The sequence below is a fragment of the Adiantum capillus-veneris genome, chromosome 26 (genome assembly GCF_014529385.1).
Source record: "Adiantum capillus-veneris isolate H3 chromosome 26, ASM1452938v2, whole genome shotgun sequence".
NCBI lineage: Eukaryota > Viridiplantae > Streptophyta > Polypodiopsida > Polypodiales > Pteridaceae > Adiantum > Adiantum capillus-veneris.
This window is the reverse complement of record NC_140956.1, coordinates 116,028,135-116,051,973: the sequence shown is the minus strand read 5'-3', so window position 1 is coordinate 116,051,973 and position 23,839 is coordinate 116,028,135. Positions and strand designations below refer to the sequence as shown.

Here is a 23,839-nt window from a genome sequence, read left to right as displayed (position 1 = left end):
GCATGCCTGAGACGATTGTCTCCGACAGGGACCCCAGATTTACGAGTTTGTTTTGGAAGGCAATTTGGGAGAACATTGGCACGCGGTTGCAGTTCTCGTCATCTTTCCATCCACAGACTGACGGGCAATCCGAGATTGCCAATTCAGTGGTTCTAGATTTATTGAAGTCTTATATCTCAGATCAAAAGACTCAATGGGAAAGATATTTACCTTTGGTGGAATTTGCCTACAATAACACGATACACTCTTCGACGGGGAAGGCACCATTTGAGATTGTTGAAGGTGCTGCGAACGTTCCACCCTTCCTGAGCACGAAAGATAAGATCTTTGAAGCGGATGAATATACGCGAGATCTGGATACGGCTTTTGCCAAGGTTCGCGAGACTTTGCAGAAGTTTCAAGAACGACAGAAAAAGGAAGCGGATCGCCATCGTCGCGACATGAAATTGAAGAAGGATGATTGGGTGCTCTTACGTTTTCAGAAGGCACGCCTACGAAAGAAAAAGGGAAAGGAGAGGCTTTTTCCAAAGCTTCGTATGCGATACTATGGCCCTTTTCTGATTACTGAAAAGATAAACGATATCTCCTTCCAATTGAAACTGCTAGATACTTGGAGGATTCACAATGCATTTCATGTGAGTCTCTTGAAACCTTTTGAAGTTGATGGGCCTGATGATGGGGAGCTTGATGAGCAACCCAAAGTGGAAGAAAACGAGGAGATCCTTGTTCCTGAACAGATTTTGGCACATAAGGATACGAAGAATAAAGGTAAAAGTCCGAAGGCGGTTTTTGGTTAAGTTCAAGAATTATCCTGCACTAGATGCGAAGTGGATGGAGGAGGAAGACCTAGCAGATACTCCTCAGATTGTGAAACTTTACCTCGATGCTTATGGTTTAGCATAGTCTACTCCAAATGGAACCCAGAATTCAGCTTGGCCGGAGATCTGGTGCAGTGGGATGCACAAGAGGGGAGTCACTCCACTCCTTTGTCAACAGATGCCTTGATTTAGATACTAGAGTCACTGATGTTTCTTTGAGCTTCAGGGATACGGAGAGCTGACAGTATTCTGCTGTATGACTTTATGAAATGGAATTCCTGATAATGATACTGATTTGTTTCTTCACTTCTTTTGAGTGCAAGAATTGATAGACGAAATGACTGCAGCATTTTGGTCTACTTGATCTCGAATAGACATGGTTGCAATAGGGGTTAGTCAATCGGACATCGATGAGGTCCCGATTGGACCTAGATGTGATTGCTAGCTACATTGCCGATAAATCATGGTCTAAGATCCGAATGAATGTTGAATGTCATGTGATGTCGTGTGATGTGACTGTCGATTTGGTACATGTGCTAGATGTGTGTTCCTAGTACGTAGGTAATAACAGTCAGTGTCTGCTAAGACGGTTTATGGCTTTTGTCGGTTTTGCAAGCGTAATCGCGGTCGATTACAATGCTTTCAAGAGGGGGGTATGTCACAAAGTGATGATGTGGTGGACGGTAGAAACCCTAATTTCTGGCTGAAACCCTAAAATTCCTGCAAACCCTAAAATCTGCCAGAAGCCCTAATTTGCAAGAAACCCTAATTTCAGGCTGAAACCCTAATTCAGCAAACCCTAATTCTAACGGGGGTGCCATGTGGCAGCAATAGTACGGATTTCCGCGTTTTCCGGCGGAATTTGCGCTGGCAGCTTTTCTTGCTTTTTCTACGCAAATAGCAAGAGAAAGAGAGAGAGAAAAAGTCTTTTGCTTTTCTTTGGGACTCTCAGAGAGAGAAAGAGCAGATGCTTTTGGCTTTCAGAGCTTTTGATTTTGAAGCTTTTGGGGCTCTGCTTTTGGGCATCCCTTGTAACCTTTAAATAAGTGGTGAGGGCTTCACTTCTCAGAGCATCTGGACGCAGAGTCTAAGAGTGAAACCCTAGCAACTCTCTTGTACTTTGATCTGATTAATATAAAAAGAAGTACCGAAAGGGGCGCCAGTCGCTGGGGCCAATATCTCTAGGCATGGAACTCTGCCGGGCCAGTGCAAATCTATTGTCATCTGTGAATTGTTTTGAAGTGGTTATTTGGTGTTGTCGCGGTTGATTCTTGACTTGGAGTGTCCAAGTGTGTTACATTAATCCTCCTAAAAATCTGCCCCAAAGAGCTAAAATTAACCCTGGTTATTTCTTCCCCCGGATTCTTCACAGCCATGACCACCTTGAGAGCTTATCCACCTTGAGAGCTCTCGCATATGCCTGCTATTAGAGCTTAAAAGCTGGTGCTTCATTCCCTTTTCCTTCGTTGCGCAAGATACCCTGATTTCGTTGCTTCTCTTGATTCCTTGAGGTCGAGAGCGAGAGCTTCATTCCCTGCTTTCGTATCTCCTCTTATGCTCTTGAATCCCCCAAAGTCGAGAGCGAGGGAGCCCGTTTATCTTCTCTCCAAGGTTGAGAGAGAGAGCTCGTTTCCCTTCCTCCAAGGTGAAGAGAAATAGCCTATTTACCCTGCTTACGAGAGCGAGAGATCTTGTGAGAGAGAGAAGTTGCAAGCAAGAGCTGATTCCTCCTTCTCGTTGCTCTTAGTCCTTCTCTTCGTATCCGGTTAAAACAACTCATAGCTTTTTTGCAACAGCTATGTTGGATATATACTGCAATAACTGCATTCAAGTTAATGACATTCCGGATGGGAAGCCCACCAAGAACTTTTTGTGCTTTCATAAGAGCATCACATTTACCTTATATATCTATTAGAGCATTGTCGACCACAACCTTTGCTTTGACGAATGCATTACATTTGGCATATAGATAAACCAAAGCATTGCCAAAGCTCAACCACATTAGACACATATGATCTACATATCAATTAAAGCATCGCCAAAGCTCCGCATTAGGCATATATTTCAATCAAAGCACTGTCGAGAATAGAAGTTGGCATACATAGTAACCAAAATATTCTGAAGACCACCACTGCCGCTGCTATGTTGGGCATATACTGCAATCAATGCACTGTAAAAGACGACATTCCGAACAAGATGCCTCTCAAGAACTTATTGTGCTCTCACAAGAGCATCACATTTAGCTTACATATCTACTTGCACCCCATTTGGCATACAGATAAACCAAGGCATTGCCAAGCACCTAGTTCAGCTCAGATATCAAACAAAGCAGTGCCGAGCACAACATTATCTGGCATGCCAATCCAACAACAACTGCCAATAATTTGTCTGAAAGCTGATAACACCTAGAAAGTGGTATCTTCTCTAAGGTCCCCCTTGCGGACGTAGAGCGTCATGATATCGTCCAAACTAAAGAGAAAAGTCTCCTTGCGATCCTCATCTTACTTACGTAGTTGAACACCAATTTGCAAAATATGGTTAGAAAAAGACAGAACGGGAGTGCCATTTTGCTTGAGAGCTCTACAATCCTCTTTCAACCAATCAATGTATTGCGGTTGTCACGTGACACATCCAACCGTGTCCGTGGACAAGCTACAGCATGACAAGGGTTCAGTTCAGTCAAGTCAATCTAGAATAGGAAGCGATCTGGCACATCAAATTTCCATCAGAACTCTTTAAGAGCATCTTTACAGTGCATAAACCTATTTTCCCTATTTTTGACATTTTTCACTTATTATTTTTAAGTGACTTTTGTTCCATTGCGACAAGATCAACAAGTAGATCAGCGTTTCCAGTTTTCAGCAGTCAGTTTCTGCAGTAGAACCCCCAAACCTCGCAGATCTCACCTTCCCGCAACAGATCCTCGTTGCATGCCAGATCCCGCGAAGTTTGCAGATTCAGCCCGGAAAATGCAGATTTCAGCATCTGCGTTTTCAGTGCGTCGTCGCCGCATCGTCTTCATCGACATCGTCACTGACATAGAGTCAGAATTCAGCAGATAAAGATTTGCAGATTTCAGAGCAGGGCAACAGCCTTCCATCTCATTCTACCAACACATGCTTCCTCGCAAATTTGCCTTACTGCTCTTTGGGAAAGGAAGTTTAGGGACACAAAGCTCAATACATTTATGAGCTTTTCTGATCTCTTTGAATAAACCCATGTTTTTCTGAATATTCTTCATTTTTGGTCCCTTCAATATCTTCATTCGTTTACCTGGTCTTTTCTTCTTACTAGCGGACCTTTCAAATGCTTTCTTTGCAAGCCTTGGTCCTTTCCGTGCCTTCCTTGCTGTTTCCTTTGTTCTTGCTATTCCACTGTAAGAGAAAAATGCAAGGGATCTCTCTCTCTCTCTCTCTCTCTCTCTCTCTCTCTCTCTTTGCGTGGATTACGGCACGCGGGCCCAAACCTAAGAAACGATCATAGCCTATCGCCTGCCATGTTCCAATATTGGCGTTCTCTCTCTCTCTCTCTCTCTCTCTTTGTGTGGATCACGGCGCGCGGGCTCAAATTTGAGAAGGGAACATAGCCTATCGCACGCTGTGTTCCAATTCTTGTATTCTCTCTCTCTCTCTCTCTCTCTCTCTCTCTTTGTGTGGATCACGGTGCGCGGGCTCTTGTATTCTCTCTCTCTCTCTCTCTCTCTCGCTCTGTGTCTTCCTCTTTCAAATCAACAAACACTCAAAAACACTCTCTCTCTCTCTCTCTCTCTCTCTCTCTCTCTCTCTCTCTCTCTTCTATATCAACAAACACTCTGGGAAGTATCAAATACAAAGTAAATAACCAAATAAAAGCTTTTACAATATATCGTTGTACAAGCTTTTGATATTGTGGATCACAGCGCGCGTCAGGGCTTTTCAAAGGATTATTTCGACTGTAGCGCGCCGTGATCCTTAGCAAAATTCTATTTTTCAAATGTCTTATCTCCTGTAACTATTTCTCTCTATCTATATGTCTATCTTCCATACCATTCTAATCTAAACTAGCTTAGCTTACATTATCATTATGTCTAAATTCTTGCAGAGTTTTAAACAACAAGCTAGTCAGGTCATAATACCTCTCTTGGTAGATAAAAGCGGTTTGAAATGAGTATACGAAGCGGATTCCCCTAAGTGCCGCTTTCAATGGGTTGAAAACGCGTGAAGGAGTTTGTTTGACCTTAGTAGCTCTTCACTCCGTGTCTTTGGCAATATCAGCTGTGCGCCTTGGTTGCAAAGGTCGTCTCGGATGATGCAATTCTCTTTGGTTAGGTCTCTCTCTCTCTCTATTTCTCTCTCTATCTCTCTCTCTCTCTCTCTCTCTCATCATGAATCAAGTGTTCATTTGTTACCATAAATAGTACCCGTATTTTTCGGTCGTAGAAAAATCTTTATTGTGGTCGTACAAGCCATTTATTGCATGTTTTGCTAACATGTGTAGAATATTAATTCGGCGTGCTTCGTGAATAACGCTAACGGTAATGTCTATTATTGTATGAAAAGAAGAGAGAGAGAGAGAGAGAGAGAGAGAGAGAGAGAGAGAGAGAGAGAGAGAGAGAGAGAGAGTAACTTAGTAAAGGGGAGAGCTACTACCTGAGCCCGTTCCTGGACCAACGAGGAGAGAAAACAACAAACTTCTGCGCAATCATTTGCTGAAGCAAATACAGACATAGAGAGAGAGAGAGAGAGAGAGAGAGAGAGAGAGAGAGAGAGAGAGAGAGAGACCACTGTCTCCTTCAAGGTGCAGGAATCAGAAGTGTGAAGACCAAGAGCAACGTTCCCAGCCCTGAATCTCTATTCCAAGAGCAATGTCTAGTCCTGGGAAAGGTAAAGGCAATCTCTTCATGCGTATTTGGTCAATAGTTTAGTTGTGTTTAGGAATTGTGCTACAAAATGTGAAAGGCAATTTAACATTGAACCTAACAAAATTCATAGAAAGTATTGAAAGTGGATCACGGCGCGCCAGTAGTTTTGTGGAGTTTAGTTTATGTACTCCACGCACCGTGATCCACTTTTTAAAGTGTACAAGGTTTTTTTTAAGAGTATAAAATTCTTTGATGTTTTGGTAGCTATTACTATATAAAAAGCAGGTATTGTATTATAAATATGTATATGATTATTAATTACTGCTTGCTTTTGGTGCTTTCCTTCGATTGTCGTTTCTAGATCAAGCATGAAAATTGTAGGAGGCCTTACCTTGCCCGAATGAGGGTAACTTTGGCTTTTGCTCTTCACAACTATAGTGCAATTTTGCATTTGATCAATCATTATGCAGGGCAAAAGTTTAGTGACCCTTCACACAAACCATCAAAAGACGCACATATGCTAATCATCTTGTGTTATTGTTTGCATGAATTATGAGGATTTTTGTATGTTGCCCCAAGAGTACACTCTCAAAGATCAAAAACTTGGAATACAGAGCCTACAACAAGACCAACTAGTCTGATCACCTCAACACATCCCCTTGCTGACCTCAATTAGAAGCCATGTATATGGCTATGCAAGAATGCATTGTCAAATATCGATAGATATAGAGGTGATGGACATTAAGATAATAATTGAAATTCTTTCCATGATCAAGACTAGTATTAGAAGAGTAATGTGGCCTTCATAAGCTCAAAAGTAATGGAGCTAATGTCTTACTCACACCCCCCACGTATTTACAACCAATTGCATGTTATAGTGCTGCCATGCAAGCGGAGGGGTAAATCTCAAAGGAAGGACGGGGAGGGTGGCACCTTTCAGGATCTAGATAATTATATTTCTTAGAGTTTAGAGGATATAGATCACAGCGCGTGGGGAGTTCTCATAAGATATGTGTAGGTTATTCGCACGCCATTGTCCACAGTTTGTGATACATTATAGGGCTATTTGCATAATCTTAAAATTGGATTGAGGCTAAGGTAGGATCTAGTTGTAAGATATCCAGTTACTGTCTTGCATACACAAGATGAGGAGAATTTTTATCTTAGAGTTCATTAAAATGATCTTTTATGTCTATATGATCAGTAGGAACTAATTGTGAGATACCTAGCTATTGTTTGTTGAAAACTTATATGATCATGTAGTGCTCTTCTTTTTATTTATGTTTGAAGAAACTTATATTTCTCAGTATGAAATAAATGGCAAGATTAAGATCTCATAGGAGGAAGAGGCAGAAAATAGATCCCGAGCGCATCATTGGCCAAGGAAACGTTCCGAGAAGACTTCCGGAGCTCTTAAAAGCTTCTATGAAGAGGAATATAGACTTCACAGAACCCATTGATATATCTAGTGCAGAGCCTGCCATGAGTTTGGAGGTTGATCCATCTGTCGAAATGGAGACCCCTTCTACTCCAAAATTTACTTTACTGAACTCACTTAAGAGAGAGGTGGATTTTTCAGCACCTACTTTGCAGAGTGCCCAATGTGTTGCAACAATCCCAAAAAAAAAAGCCCCAGTTCTTTATGAAGATCCTATAGTGATTGATGAAAGGTTTTTAGATTTTGCAGTTTCTTCTTGTGCTGGTGATAAGTTTGACTTGGTCTCGCTTCTTAGGTGGTCCAATGCTGCTACAAAATGCAGACAAAGTTATCCTCGTCGACAAGGTTTTAGGGAGAGAATGTTTTGGTTACTCGCCAGGATATACTGAGGGTCGTGCAGCATATTACTACACATACACAACAATGGCATTATCTTTAGGGAAAGAAAACCCTACTGAACTCTTAAGAGTATGGCAAACATTTAATGGTCAGATACAAGGGCGAGGTTCCAAACAATATTTGCAAATCATCAAAAGTTTGAAATAGTTGTGGTACATATTGAATTTAATTCTACAGGTATTTATGGTACATCCGATCATCTGAACTCTAATTCTCTTGTTCCACCGATGATTGGCATATTGCATTGTCTCCCTCCACCTCATTTGACTTTCAAGAGCACTTGAGTTGTTGAATGCGTCTGCTCGTTTTCTTTTTTGAAGTTGCAAATGTCTGATTGCCTGTACGGTTACTGAAGAGGCAAATACTTGCTTTTGTTGCATGCGGTGAATGATTTTGCGATAAAACCACTGAAATAACTCCTTCAGACTGTTTGCATTATTTCAAGAGCTTCCATGCTGTGTGTGTCTGAAGTAGGCATTTCTAGCAATGTAATGAGACTTCTCCAAGCCTTGGGTGTTCCATATTCCTAGATTCCCATACTTTTGGATGAAGTATGGCAAATGATTAAAAATAATGTGTTGTAAAACAAGAAATTTATTTAGAAATTTAAACACAAACTTAGTACTTTGACTATTTGAGGTGCTTTGAATTTACCATGTAATGAGTGATTTGAGTGTCAGTCCATGCTGCTTGAAGGATTTTTTCAGTAGCTGAAGGTTCTGTTTAAACTTGTTGAGATTATCTTGCGACCAATCATCATTCTCACACATTTGAAATAACGTGTCAATGGAATGCCACACATCACCCTTTGCATTATGAGTTGTTGGCTCTTGGTCTTTCACTGCTAAATGAAGTTTTTTTGTAAGGTGCAGCGGAGGTGAATGTTGAACTTTGCTCAAGATGAGTGCTCCGAACTGTGCTCAAGGTTCCTTTACTTAGGGAAGGGAGAGCCTTCTGTTCTTTAATGAGAGAGTGCAAGTGATCACAAACAAACTGAATAAACACTGTGAATGAAGGTACATGAGACTGAGAGATAGAGAGAGAAGAATACGACACCAGAATGTTGTCAAAACCCTCCTCCGAAGGCCCCACTCTCTATGGTGAGAGCGGTCTACTATTGATTGCACAAATCTCTACAATGCTTGGACTTGCAACAATGTCGACGACGACATGCGCTGAAATCTGAAAATGCTAAGGGCTGAAATCTACAAATCTTTATCTGCTGAATTCTGACTCTATTCGGTGACGATGTCGATGACGACGTGCTGAAACGCAGATGTTGAAATCTGTGTTTTCCGGGCTGAAACTGTAAACCTTGGTGAATCTCACCGTGCGGTGAGGATCTGCTGCGGAAAGGTGAGATCTGCGAGGTTCGGGACTTCTTCTGCGGTAATTGACTGCTGAAAATTGAAAACGGTGTTCTTGTTGGATCTGTCGTGATGGAACTGCAAAACGCCAAGGGCTAATCTGCAACCAAAAACGCTAGGGCTGAATCTGTATTTTGCTCCAAAAATGCTAGGCTGAATTCTGTCCTGCGAGGGAATCTGCTAACGGTAGAGGATCTGCTGGTCTTGCTGTCGCCAAGAATCTGCAATTGCAAAAACGCTGGCTGATCTGATGCAAAAATGCTGGGTTCTCAGATGGCTAAAAACGCTAGGTCTACTGTGGGTGTTGCTCTTGCTAAGAAGTTGCTTGTTGAGCAAGGTGCTCCTGCTCCCTCTTCTGCCAAAAAGTGCTAGCGCTAGGTTTCTATATATATAAACTTATGAAATTTGCCCTACCTAGTTCCCAACAAAAGTCACTTAAAAATAATAAGTGAAAAATGTCAAAAATAGTCTATGCATTGTAAAAATGCTCTTGATGGGTTCTGATGGAAATCTGATGATCATGCTGTGTGCAACCAGAGGATATGCATCTATTCTAAGTGCCTAGACATGCACGGTCTGCGAACAGACTCACAAAAGTGCCAGATCACTTCCTATTCTAGACTAACTGACTGAACTGAATCCATGTCGTGAAGTAGCTTATCCACGTGCACATAGGGTTAGATGTGGCACGTGACATCGCCTCCTTTTCAAAGTGAGGTACTGGTACCGAACTGTATGGCGTTGAGGGAGATCGCCAACAACTGCCGGAATCCTGCAAAGGACTCTTCGCCGGCCCACTCGGATGCGTGGGTCATGCGATACTTGAACTTCATAAAGGTCTGCAAAGCTTGCTTCTTTGGGCCGTGCCGAAAGCGACACAAAGTCTTCTGTAGCTCCTTCAATGCTTCAACTTCGTCGATAGTCATGCGTCTACCTTCTTCAAGAATCTCCAAGGCTGAAAATTCCTGAAACCACTTCCAACACAAAAACATGAACATAACCATTCCATGTAAAGTGAATGGAAAAAATCTAATCTTCCTAAAAGACTATGCATGTAATGTAGATGAAACAAGAGACGGAGTGCCAAACCGTTTATCAAACACATGCAAAACATGGAATCCAAACTCGTCTTTCTGATCTAAATCAATCAACTGTGGCAAATCACAATGGAAATGCCTATGCTTGATGCTCAATCTTTCTTGTGCTCTTTTTGATACTGTGTCATGCCAAGGAAGAGACATGGAATGTGAATTCCTTGAATGATCTTTTCATGAATAATCTGCATACATCCGTGCTCATTCATGAGTGAATCGTGCTCAACGAACATTATGTCATGCCTAGGAAAAGGGATCACATAAAGACACTGACTAAAATACAGAAAACGATCACGAATGGAACACTCGAACAATGCGTGCTGACTAGTCATTCGAACACATAATATTTCCTGTGAGGGTTCTTTGGTCCTCGACCTGAGAGCCAAGATCGGTTCTTCGTGATTGATTGAATCTGCAATGAGTTTAGCTTCACTAGAAAAAGCATCCACTAACCCATCATCCTTGTGAACAATCACATCATCTTCATGCAAATCATCAGGCTTGTGAGAAATCACATCTTGATTAGGCAAATCATCATGCTCATCATTATCATGCAATCCATCATGCTTGTCATTATCATTCAAATCATTATGCAAATCATGTAATTCCTGTGTGTCATGCTTTGGAGAAGAAGAGACATCGAGTTTCCTTTTCCCGAATTTCTTCCAGCTGTGCCTGCACTGGAGAAAAGAATCGGAACAAGGCGGCTTTCCTTTCGTTGTGCTCATGCTCCATGGTTGCCATTCTTTCTTCGTGTTCACGCTGCCATTCTTTCTTCGTGTTCACGCTATATTTCTGCTTTTCTGTCTTTGTGTTCTAACCTCCTTGCTTCGCGGTCTAACTTCCTGTCCATAAACATCTGCTCCAAAGCCTCCATAGGAGTTAGTGCAATCCTTGGCGTAGATGGGGAAGGGGGAGGGTCGGAAAAACCTCCTGGTGGGGAAAACTCTTCTTCGCCACTCCCATGCTCACCACCTCCAAGCGAAGTATCCATTCCGCTTCGAGTGATGACCATCCATTGAAGTCTTGGGTTCTTAAGTTCACGAGGAACTTAGGTTCTTGTGGGTCTTTTGTTCTTGAGGGTCTTGGGTTCTTGAGGTTCTTGAGGGTCTTCTTTAGCTTGCAATCTGTGTTAGAGAAGGATCTTCTCTTCACCCGAGTTCTGCTCTTTTCCGCGGCGCACCCTTTGGCAGCCTTGCGCTCACACCAAGGTTGCTTTTTCCCACCTCACGTCGATTGCCCGGCCGCTAAGTGTACGGTCCGCTCTCAATGAGTGAAAAGAGGCACAAGGAGAGGTTGGACAAGCCCTTCTTTCTTGGGTTTCCTGTCACTCTTCAAAAACACGATTAGGAATCGACACGCCCAAGAAGACTTGGGTTACGTGTGACCGCAACAAGCAAAAAAAATTTATGTGGTTCTTTTGGTTCTTTCCTTGAGTGATACAGAATACAGCCAAAGCTCTGATACCAATGTAAGGTGCAACGGAAGTGAATGTTGAACTTTGCTCAAGATGAGTGCTCCGAACTTTGCTCAAGGTTCCTTTTACTTAGGGAAGGGAGAGCCTTCTGTTCTTTAATGAGAGAGTGCAAGTGATCACAAACAAACTGAATAAACACTGTGAATGAAGGTACATGAGACTGAGAGATAGAGAGAGAAGAATATGACACCAGAATGTTGTCAAAACCCTCCTCCGAAGGCCCCACTCTCTATGGCGAGAGCGGTCTACTATTGATTGCACAAATCTCTACAATGCTTGGACTTGCCGACGATGATGAGGACGACGACGAGACGGGTTGAAATCTGAAAATACTAAGGCCTGAAATCTGCAAATCTTTATCTGCTGAATTCTGACTCTATGTCGGTGACGATGTCGATGACGACGCGCGTCGTTTTTCGCGCTGAAACTGAACCTTGATGAATCTCACCGTGCGGCGAGGATCTGCTGCGAGAAGGTGAGATCTGCGAGGTTCGGGATTTCTTCTGCGGTAACTGACTGCTGAAAACTGAAAACGCTGGTGTTCTTGTTGGATGTGTCGCGATGGAACTGCTAAACGGCAAGGGCTAATTTGCAACCAAACATGCTAGGGCTGAATCTGTATTCTGCTCCAAAAACGCTAGGCTGAATTCTATCCTGCGAGGGAATTTGCTAACGCTAGAGGATCTGCTGGTCTTGGTGTCGCCAAGAATCTGCAATTGCAAAAACGCTGGCTGATCTGATGCCAAAACGCTAGGTTCTCAAATGGTTGAAATTCTAGGTCTACTGCAGGTGTTGGTCTTGCTGCGAAATTGCCTGTTGAGCAAGGTGCTTGTAACCGGCCTGTTAACTTCAAAAAGGGCGGTAGACCTTAGACTTAAACTTTATTTGCTTTCACCCATTTAATTTGTCGCCCACTTTACCTGTACTTTCAAGACACAACAAAGGGGAAAGAGATACAGGCTGCTAGATTGCACCTGTATGAGAAGACCGACACCAGACTGGCCCCTAAATTAGGCGCCCCTTTCGGTATTTCTTTATTCTTTAATAGAGGGAATAAAAGCTGTGGTTCCCTATAAGCTGCCCCGCACAATCTTGGCTGAATTTCAACTGTTCTGGCCTGATTTCGGCAACATAACTTTACTAGGAGCCTTCACAGTCAGTATTCCCACGCATTGGATGACTTTCCCGATGCATACGGACACTTTGCAAAACCTGGTGAGAATCTGCAGCACTCTGTATTCTCTGTTTTCTGCCCCGAAAATGCGCCAGATCACCTGTACAGTGGTCCCCTTGCGTCCTCGAACCTCCTGGGGTATTAGGGTCCGTTTAGGGCCAAAACCCTAAACCTGCAAAAATACACAGTAGACTGTAATTCACTGTTTCGGGCTTCGTTTTGCGTGCCGGTCGCATCCGTAGCAAGTCCTCGAGCTCCCGCACCTATAGGGCTACTTGCCCTTTGAATCGGACGAGATTTTGCACGTGAAACCTCTCCGAATCACCTGTACCTACGGGGGATTAGCCGCTAGCTAATCCAGTACATGTGCAAGAGGCTCTTGCCTCGAAAATCGCGCATGAACCCACACAACTGTACATTGGTCAATTGAAAAGCCCACTAGAGGGGCATAACCATAAAGAATAGAGGAGAGAGAGAGCAGTGAGAGGTGTGCAGGTCATGACATCCTGCACCTCACTGTACATAGAGGGTAAGCTAACACTCCATTGAAGCTCTCCCACCTGTGACAGCACTCAAAAACGAGCTCACGGCTGAAAATCACGTTTTTGCCTTCTCTTTAAGTAGTAAACTGGCCTCAGAGTGCCAAGTGTCACTCATTTGTGCATTTTCCCGCTTTAGACCCTCGGGTCTAAAAATATCTCACCTGCAGCCTCTGTTGACTTGGCCACAGAGTAACAAAATGATCTCCATGTCAAACTGTACGTAATGACGCGAAGACATTTTGCCGTCCAAAAATAGCAGTCCCTAAAATTTAGGAGTTTCTGCCATTACATTCTTCTAGGTCATCTGGCCCTCTTTGTACACTGCAGCCACACCCAGAACTGAAATGTAGCCTATGTAGCAAAGGATTCCGCTTTGGCTGGCCAATGACCCCACTTTGGCTAACCATAGTCCTTGTCCAACCTTAGTGCTCTTTAGCCCTCAGGCCTGGACTCTCTCTGAACAGTTCCACACTGGCTATGCAATGCAGGGCAGTTAGATTTCCAGAGGGGTGTTTCCAAAGGGTAAAACAAACGAAATTTCCCAAAGAAAGAGAAAATAAACAAAAATGGAATTGCCACTGGCCGGTGACATACCCTCCTCTTGAAATCTCAAATGTCCTCGTTTGCACCTATGTCGTACATGGTCACAGTCAACCCTGGTGTATTCAACACCTCGTCGACACATGTATTGCGTGCGCGTGAACCCTGTCCCAATGACATAGTGGTAGCTTCGCACTCTGCCATTGCTTTGAGTCATTAACTTTCCAATGACAAAATGGTAGCGACGCATTTTGCCACTGTCTTTTAGTACACGTTGGATCCAGTAACACTTTCGAGCATACCCAAACCGACAGTTTAAGAATGCAGTTACACATGTACCCTTTAATAGAAGCAATTACTGTATCCTTGACAAACTGACAAGAAATACTCACTTCTATAGCACTAACCAAACTTTTGGACATTCCATAAGAGCAATTGCCAAACTGACAATCTGTATAGCTCTAACATTCATGTAACATGCACTTCATTTGAGCTCAGTGTAAGTAACATGTACATCATTTCTTTTAGAAGCCATTGTCACACTGACAATCCATGTAGCTCTGAATCTCAAGGGATCAAGGTAGGTTGCAAACCAAGGTTTTAAGTTCCCATACTTTTAGTGACTCTGCAAGTTCACTTTTTTCCATCCACTTGACATCCAGAGGTGATAGCTTTTGAACTTTACCAAACAGCACCTTGCAACCTTGCCTTTTCTTTTCTTTCTTTATGTGCCAAAATCTGTTCCGGGACCAAGATCTCGTCAAGTTCCTCGACTTCCGGCTGATTTTCAGCTGGCATATCTTTTGGCACATCACCCACATAGGGTTTGAGAAGACTCACGTGAAACGCATTGTGAATCTTCCAACTCTCAGGCAATTTCAGCCTTTATGCAATATCACTGATTTGCATACTGAGCATTAAAAACAATCTTTCTCTGCTCTTCATCTTGATCTTTGGAGATTAACCTGTGATCTACCCTTATGCTGTCACTTTTATTGGGCTAAGAATTCTCTTTTTGACCCAATTTTGGCAGCATAACTGTAGTAGAAACCTTCACAACCAAAAATCCACATATCCAATTGATTATCCACGCATAATAGACCACTTTTGCAAACCTGTCCTGGAAATTCAGCACGCTGAATTCTCTGTTTTTAGCTCCTAAAATGCTCCAGATCACTTGTATTACTGTCCTCTAGCTTCCCCGAAGCTCTTGGGACAAAAAGACATCAAATTGGGTCAAAACCCTAAATCTGCAGAAAAATACAGCAAGCTGTATTTTCTTCTTTCGGGCTCTGTTTTACGTGCCAATCGTACCAATTCGTCGCCTTTGATCTTCTGCATTAGTAGAACTACTTGCCCTTAGATTTACACGAGATTTCTCGCAAGAAATCTTGTTAAATCATCCTGTACCTGTTTTGAATTAGCCTTTAGCTAATTCGGTACCTATATGAAATCATTCCAAGTGGAAGGAGTCTGTCCTTGTAACAACAGTGTATTCCACCACTGACTTGCATTTTTTTTTTCTTCAGAAAAGTGGCAGCTTTCCTGACTTTAAATGCTCCTTCCAACAAATGCTTTGTCAAACTGTTCGAGGAAAGAGAAAACCTTTGTCCTCTCATCAAAGCCATTGAATGTGTCAATGGACTCACTGATCATCTTCTTTGTATGGCTTTAGCTTATCCATTGACTCCAAATTGTCAAAAGAGACAGTTTGCATAATGGGTACACCTGTGGGAGCCATCTGTACTCCCTGGCCAGTAACATGTTGATGTCCAGGTGTCATATTCACTGATGGGATTGAAAAACCAGCCATACCCAAGTTGCCTTGTGACACCCCAAACTGACCTTGTGTGCCCTGAAATCCTGGGTGCAAACCAATGTTTGCATATATGGGGTTGGGCACCATGCCTTGCATACCCCTAAACACTGTTCCTGGCATGCCAAAACTTCCTTGAACTTGATGTGCTATTGATGAAGATTGTATGAACTCCATAAATCTTGGATTCTCCACCATCAATTGCTTGAACATGGTCACAGCAGTAACAACCTGCAAAGCTTTCTCTGCTTGGCCTGAACTCTCGCCAATTTCATGTGCAGTTGGAATAGGCTGTCTATCCTCTGAAGAGAAACCCTCTTCCTTGTTGCCATCCATCCTATATCCAAAGAAAGACTCGTAGCCTTTCTCACCTGTAAATCCAAAGAAAGACTCGGAGCCTTTCTCACCTGTATCCAAAGAAAGATTCTCGTAGCCTTTCTGACCTGTAAATCCACTCGATCTACTTTCAAACTCTCTGTGTTTTCAAGGTCATCCCAAACTCTCTCTGTGTCTTTAACCCAAACTGACCAAGGCTCACTTTTTGAGGAAAAAGTGATTTAATCCCTTCGATGGAACCGTGTAACCGGCCTGTTAACTTCAAAAAGGGCGGTAGACCTTAGACTTAAACTTTATTTGCTTTCACCCATTTAATTTGTCGCCCACTTTACCTGTACTTTTAAGACACAACAAAGGGGAAAGAGATACAGGCTGCTAGATTGCACCTGTATGAGAAGACCGACACCAGACTGGCCCCTAAATTAGGCGCCCCTTTCGGTATTTCTTTATTCTTTAACAGAGGGAATAAAAGCTGTGGTTTCCTACAAGCTGCCCCGCACAATCTTGGCTGAATTTCAACTGTTCTGGCCTGATTTCGGCAGCATAACTTTACTAGGACCCTTCACAGTCAGTATTCCCACGCATTGGATGACTTTCCCGATGCATACGGACACTTTGCAAAACCTGGCGAGAATCTGCAGCACGCTGAATTCTCTGTTTTCTGCCCCGAAAATGCGCCAGATCACCTGTACAGTGGTCCCCTTGCGTCCCCGAACCTCCTGGGGGTATTAGGGTCCGTTTAGGGCCAAAACCCTAAACCTGCAAAGATACACAGCAGGCTGTAATTCACTGTTTCGGGCTCCGTTTTGCGTGCCGGTCGCATCCGTAGCAAGTCCTCGAGCTCCCGCACCTGTAGGGCTACTTGCCCTTTGAATCGACCGAGATTTCGCACGTGAAACCTCTCCGAATCACCTATACCTGCGGGGGATTAGCCGCTAGCTAATCCAGTACCTGTGCAAGAGGCTCTTGCCTCGGCAATCGCGCATGAACCCACACAACTGTACATTGGTCAATTGAAAAGCCCACTAGAGGGGCATAACCATAAAGAATAGGGGAGAGAGAGCGCAGTGAGAGGTGTGCAGGTCATGACATCCTGCACCTCACTGTACATAAGAGGGTAAGCCAACACTCCATTGAAGCTCTCCCACTTGTGACAGCACTCAAAAACGAGCTCACGGCTGAAAATCACGTTTTTGCCTTCTCTTTAAGTAGTAAACTGGCCTCAGAGTGCCAAGTGTCACTCATTTGTGCATTTTCCCGCTTTAGACCCTCGGGTCTAAAAATATCTCACCTGCAGCCTCTGTTGACTTGGCCACAGAGTAACAAAATGATCCCCATGTCAAACTGCACATAATGACGCGAAGACATTTTGCCGTCCAAAAATAGCAGTCCCTAAAATTTAGGAGTTTCTGCCATTACATTCTTCTAGGTCATTTGGCCCTCTTTGTACACTGCAGCCACACCCAGAACTGAAATGTAGCCTATGTAGCAAAGGATTCCGCTTTGGCTGGCCAATGACCCCACTTTGGCTAACCATAGTCCTTGTCCAACCTTAGTGCTCTTTAGCCCTCAGGCCTGGACTCTCTCTGAACAGTTTCACACTGGCTATGCAATGCAGGGCAGTTAGATTTCCAGAGGGGTGTTTCCAAAAGGTAAAACAAACGAAATTCCCCAAAGAAAGAGAAAATAAACAAAAATGGAATTGCCATTGGCTGGTGACAGTGCTCCTGCTGCCTCTTCTGCCAGAAAGTGCTAGTGCTAGGTTTCTATATATACAAACTTATGAAATTTGCTCTACCTAGTTCCCAACAAAAGTCACTTAAAAATAATAAGTGAAAATTGTAAAAAATAGGGAAAATAGGTCTATGCACTGTAAAAATGTTCTTGATGGGTTCTGATGGAAATCTGATGATCATGCTGTATGCAACCAGAGGATATGCATCTATTCTAAGTGCCTGTATATGCACGGTCTGCGAACAGACTCACAAAAGTGCCAGATCACTTCCTATTCTAGACTGACTGACTGAACTGAACCCATGTCGTGAAGTAGCTTGTCCACGTGCACATAGGGTTAGATGTGTCACGTGACATTTTTCGAGTACATATACTCAGGAAGAGTGATATACACTCTCTCGCTTTGTTAGCTTCACATCTTTCATACCTTGAGGTTTAGATAGAAAACGTCGTGCCTTGACCCCACCTATGGATGGTTTGCATGGTACATCTTTCTCATTGGTTGACCTTTTTTCGTCCTGCTAGATTTTCACATTGCCCCCATGTAGACCAATATCTGAGAAAACTAGTTCCAAAGCCTCTAGAGCGATCTGTCGTTTAGCTGACTTTTTGATTTTCCAAACAAACCTAATGTACAGATATACGAACTTCTCTACAATTCGGCAAAGACCATGCATTATACAAATATGGACATTAGCAAGAGTATATCCAGAACTAGTCGGAAGTTAGAGTCTTGATTGTGATGAGTAGGAGCCTTTCTCCACCACTTTGGGTCCATCACCTCTGCAGGCTCCATGCAATACAAGCATGGAGACTTTGCCATGGCACCTATTCCACAATTATACATACACTTCATTGTTTTGGAGTCACCTGCAAGATGCCATTTGAACTTGAAAGTCTCCTCGCCCATCTACAGCCAGTACCTCTCTTCGATTCATTTGTCTATCAATGATATCTGGAATAGGGGTTTGATGGAACACCCAAAATAAAATGTCACGGTCTTCTTTCTTTACCTGCAAGATTAATCCTAATGAGATACGAAAAATAAATCTAAAATTTAGGTGCAATAGAGGGCTTGCTAGAGTTGCAAAATTGTAAATAAGTGGATTACTTGAAATGCATCAAGTCACCATATGTTTGTTTCTGATTGAACACTGAAGTATGAAGGATCATCAGTGAGACATTTGGAAAGAGCCCTATTCATTAATGTGATTGTAACTCGCTCTAACTTCTTCTCTTTAAGAATCTCACACTCATCTAGATTCAAAACAAAATGTAGAACGCCACCTGTCTCTTCGAATGTGATTTGTAGAGCTCTACCATTCTAGTTTGCAACGAAGTCAGGTTCATGAAGATATTCATAAGTGACAGTAGTTCCCTGTGAGCTATAAATATCTTGAATATGAAATGGACATCCAATGAAGTCGGTCTGTTCATTATTGAGCTGGAGTCTTTCCCTCCAAACACTTGCAGCTATTGGTAAAAGCTTAGACTTTTTTTCCTTCTTCACAAACATGGAAGAGACAGACTGTTGAATAGCTGAGTAACCTTTTTTACTAACGCCAAGGGAGTCCAATGTACCTGTATTTGCTTGGCAGGCACTGCATTCTTTGAAATGAATGTGTCAACGACATCCCGTTGCAAAACCTTAAACTTTTTGTCATGCATTATATCCTTTGCAAGACCACTAGTTATCAATGGCTTTAACTGCTTTCCTACATTGGCCTTCGGATCTATGTTTTCTTTGTCTGGATAGATAGAATCTCTACAAAGAAAGCATAACTAATATAAGCAAAAACTTACATTGGTTTAAATTAATTAGACAGTTTACAATGCTTACCTCAATGCTTGGATTCTTTTCTTAAGGCCGCTAGAGCCTACCTTCAATGTTTCAAGATTCCGTAGTTTCTTCTTTCGCACACGAGCGCCTAACGTTGTCTCTTTGTTTCGTAATGTCCGTACCTTTGTTCGCAAGACCTATGATTCTTGTGTGCGTTGCATTACAGTCTTTTGGTTCTCATAATGCAAGTTAGAAAGTCTCTGAATCTCATCTGCTTGGTGCTTCGCCATGTCTTTATAAGTTTCTGATTGGTTGTTTAGAGCTTTACAGTAGCCAAGCAATCCATTCTCTCCATTTCCTGCAAAGGTCAATAAGTTAGTGGGATTTGCAAATGTAGTGAAAGCATTGGTCATGGGATTCAATGGATAGAGTGAGCCTTTTGTCCAAATATCTAAGTGTTTTGCTCCCTCTGCTCTGAGTCTCTTTGTCATGATCGGTGTTACTTTGATGTTAGTTTTGCCTCGCTTACACAGTGGCGTATATTGGGGATCTAGGTCAATGTGTAGATGATAGAGGGGTCTTTTAAGGAGGACATTTGTGGGGGTGGAAGAAGAAGCCATGTATGCAACAGTGCAAGAAAGGGAGGATTTCTTTGAGGTCAGCGCACAAACAGTGAGAGAGTAAGGAGAGAGCAGGTTTGGAAGGATACGTCTTTTTTCCTTTAGTCATACATTCCACGTACAAGAAACTCCCTCCAATTCTACGACGTTCATTAAATGCAACTGAAAACGTTTATTCTTCAATCATCATAGCCGTTATAACGCTGTGGCAAAAATCTACTTGTAAGTACACTTTTTGAATGGTTATTCCAATTGCTTTTACCACACCTATTTTCTAAAGAGAGAGTCAAAATTCTATTTTTCTTAGAAGGCACTCCAAATGACCTCCGAAATCTCCTAATGTGAGTTTTTGTTTCTTGGCTGGTTGGCCCTATTATTTTTCCCTCCTTTAGCTGAGTTTTTCTTGGCAACAGGTTGAAATCCTCCTTCCGTGTCCTTTGGGGTAGAGTCTTGGGCAACAGGTTTAAGATTAGGACAATCTTTTATAAAATGACCTTGTTTAAGTCAATGAAAACAGGCATTGGGCAAATTTTGTAAGCAGCCTTTTGGACATGTAAGGATTTTCCCAATGAGTCTCTAATGGGAATTTCAAATTTCAATCATTGCTTATGTCGATTTCAATAAGAAGTTGAGGATCCCATTTAGGGTTTATATTACCTCTAGCTCTCTGCCCAAGCACTTTACCTAACCATCCTCCAATGTCTTCCAGCCAAGGATAAAATTCAAAGGGCAGGTTTGGGAAGTCTACCCATACACGAACTTTAGAAGGTTTGGGTCCTCTAGGCTTAAAATCAGGAATCCAATTGAAAACTGACATAATAGTGTTTCGAATCAACCATTGGCCATGCCCTACAACTTGAAGAGCGCTGAGTTGGAGTCTGAAAAGAAGAAAAGGTAGTAGTTGTTCGGCAGATACTGTACCTGGGTGACATTTAGGTTGTTGTTGGTCCATTGTTGTGAAATCCAACTCTTAAGGGATTTAAGAGGGGGGCGGGCACCATGGCAGAGACCAATAACAACACGTTGATGGAGCTAAGTGTGCCAGAGCTCAAGGTCTTTAGCAGGAATAGTGACAAAAGCTTCATTACTGATAGGATCACCTATTTCAGGGGCGTCTTCACCAAAAAATGGGTTGGGGGAACCTTCTTGTTGAACAGGCTCCGGCCTAATAGTTTAACTCTCATGCAAAGGGGGAATGTGATGCATTTCACATTGTTGCATATTTAATTTTTCAGAAAGTTTAGAAAACTTGGGAGGAGCAGCAAAAAAATTTGGGAGGATCAAAGACATTGATAGGCGCATGCACAACAGTATTTTGCTGAGGTAGTCTAGTTACATGAGCGTACGAGAGTTGGTGGGGGGCGTTACCAATGCTTGCATTGCCTGTGGCAGAGGGGAAGGTTGAGGGCATTTAAGAGACAAGGTAAGGTCTGTTTTGAAGGAGTGAGGCATGAAGCCACTGTGTGGAGACTTGCACAGCTTGAGAACCACTGGCAGGGTTGGGGTTAGGATTCGGCAGGGCTGAGACGAGGCCATTCTTCAAGGCTTCATGCAGTGCCATGGCTCAATCCTCCCCAAAAAGGGGGGGGGGAGGGGGAGCAGAAAGGGAAAGTAGAAGACCAGGCGAAGAAGAGTCGTCTATGGCACGAAGACGACAAGGTTGCCGGCGACAGGTCCTGGCGTCCGTACTGTGCATGTGCCTACTGAAGGAGTACGAGCGGAAGTGCGACGCGAGAGAGTGCGCGAGAAGAAGAGCACGACGATATGGTGAACTCGCTCTACTGTAATGTGTAGAGCATAGTGAGTTCTTATTAGGTTTTAACAAAAGAATATGTGTACATACCTGGCGGCCCGCCCACTTAACTGGGCGACCACATTGGGCTTTATACCCCAACAACCTCCCACTTAAAGACCAATGTGGTACTTTAAGTGTGAGAGAAGCTACTATACAAGCTAATATACAAGAGATGTAGAGAAGTGGTGTACTACCCTACACCTAACTGCTTGCGAAAATGCGCAAAGCTCTCTGAGGGAAGTCCTTTTGTAAGTAGATCAGCAGGATTTTCTGTGGTGTGAACTTTGACAAGCTGAAGTTGCTTATCCTCGAGCATTTCCCTGATGAAATGATACTTCACATCCACATGCTTTGTCTTTGAGTGATAAACTGGATTGCGAGCCAATTGTATAGCACTTTGACTATCACAATATAACACAAGCATCTCTTCTTTGATTCCCAAATCTGTTACTAGTCGATTAAGCCAAATTGATGAAGGGGATCGGGGAGCACCACAGACGGAGAGTGAGAGAGAGAGAGAAGGAGACACACACGATGTGGGTGGGGAGACTCAAAGAGTGAGTAGCCCTCTATACACTTATGCTATGTATAAGGTATACAAGTCAGTGGGCGCCTAGACTCTGGGCGGCCGGGCAAGGCACATGCGCCTATACCCCAACAACCTCCCGCTTAAAGGCGACTGTGCCTTCAAGCAAGAGAACCTAGTCTAAAGACTACAAAAGGTGAGAGAAAACCGCTCTCAACCGATGCCCACTGGCTGGTTGTGATCGTGTGCATCCGGCTGTCCTGCTCCCGTGTAAGTCCATACACCACCAGACGTACCACACACGTACTGCAAGTATGTATGCAATACCTACATATCTCCCTCGTGCACTATGCCATCATCAGTCAACAAACGAGTGACAACCCCAACTGCAAATGCTCCCACTGCAGCTACGATATCCGGTCTCAAGATCAACATCTCATACATGAGACCACCGAATGCCGATGCAATGCTAGCGGGCCCTGCTAGCTCTATGGAGCATGCATCAACATATATATCCCTGGCAATAGGCATCTCTGACTGACAAGGCGTGTCAGCCACATGCATCTCCTGACTGTCCGCAAAAGACGCATCAACCTGTCGTGCAACCTTAGAGCAAACCAACTGCTTTAGGTGTCTGCTGGAAGACATATCCTGCACAACTATATCTCCATGCTCACTGTCGAGCATAGAAAGGAATGATTGCATAATCGCTGACGTCTCAGCCTCCTCTGCAATCATCCACTGCAAACATGACCACTCAATCTGCTGTGACTCACTAGAGCTCTCATGCTCTAACTCCGTATGCATAGACTCTTGCACAACGTCCTCCTGTCGTGACTCACTAGAGCAAGACCGCTCTACCTGTCTATCCTGCATAGAAGTATCTCGCACAACTGACTCTCTGCTTTGCTCAGTCACTAGCAAAGCATGCATGTCTGACTCTGTCACCTCTCTGTGTGACTGCTCAAGTCGTGCCCCAACTGTGTGCACAACGAGCTCACTACTCTGCACTCCATGCAAAGCATCCTGCAACCCATAAGCAAAAGAGACTCGCCTGCTCTCTCGCTCTCTACCTGGCTGCGTGATCACAGAGACAACACCGTCTCTCGCGTGATCCACATGCAATGGGTAACCTGTACCACTCCTGGCACCTCTTGCAATCACTAGCGAACCCAAATGCATCACAAAATCTCGCTCTCGTAGCGAAATCTGACATCCACAATCTCTAAGCTGACCAATCGAGATCAAACTCACTGTCAAATCTGGTACATAGCGCACATGTCGTAACAAGTAAGATGCACCACTCGGTATTGACAGTCTCACATCTCCTGCACCTGCTATCGCATGCACCGATCCATCGGTCAAACGTACACTGCCAAGCATCCCGCTAGAATAGCTACAAAACCATGCACGATGCGGCGTGACATGAAACATAGCATCTGCGTCTAGCAACCACTGCGAAGGGAGTGCACTATCCACATGTATAGCATCTCGTGCATAGCTCGAGGTAAAAGTGACATCCCCGTCACTAGTATATTCCGAC

At 43.4% G+C, this 23,839-nt stretch overlaps 1 long non-coding RNA gene across 9 annotated transcripts in view; it reads left to right on the top strand.

Annotated features, from left to right (window-relative positions):
• The window catches only part of LOC147424035 (uncharacterized), a 60,973-nt gene that overhangs the window by 22,318 nt on the left and 14,816 nt on the right, over window positions 1–23,839 (top strand). For 3 of the 9 annotated variants that reach the window (XR_015186560.1, XR_015186566.1, XR_015186562.1), the window contains exon 2: window positions 5,595–5,680. The exons of 1 other annotated variant lie outside the window; for it this stretch is intronic. This is a non-coding gene — a long non-coding RNA (uncharacterized LOC147424035). Of the gene's footprint in view, window positions 1–5,594; window positions 5,681–7,391; window positions 8,308–23,839 lie in introns of those variants that run through there. 5 more of the 9 variants (XR_015186561.1, XR_015186567.1, XR_015186563.1 and 2 more) reach the window with 3 other exon arrangements.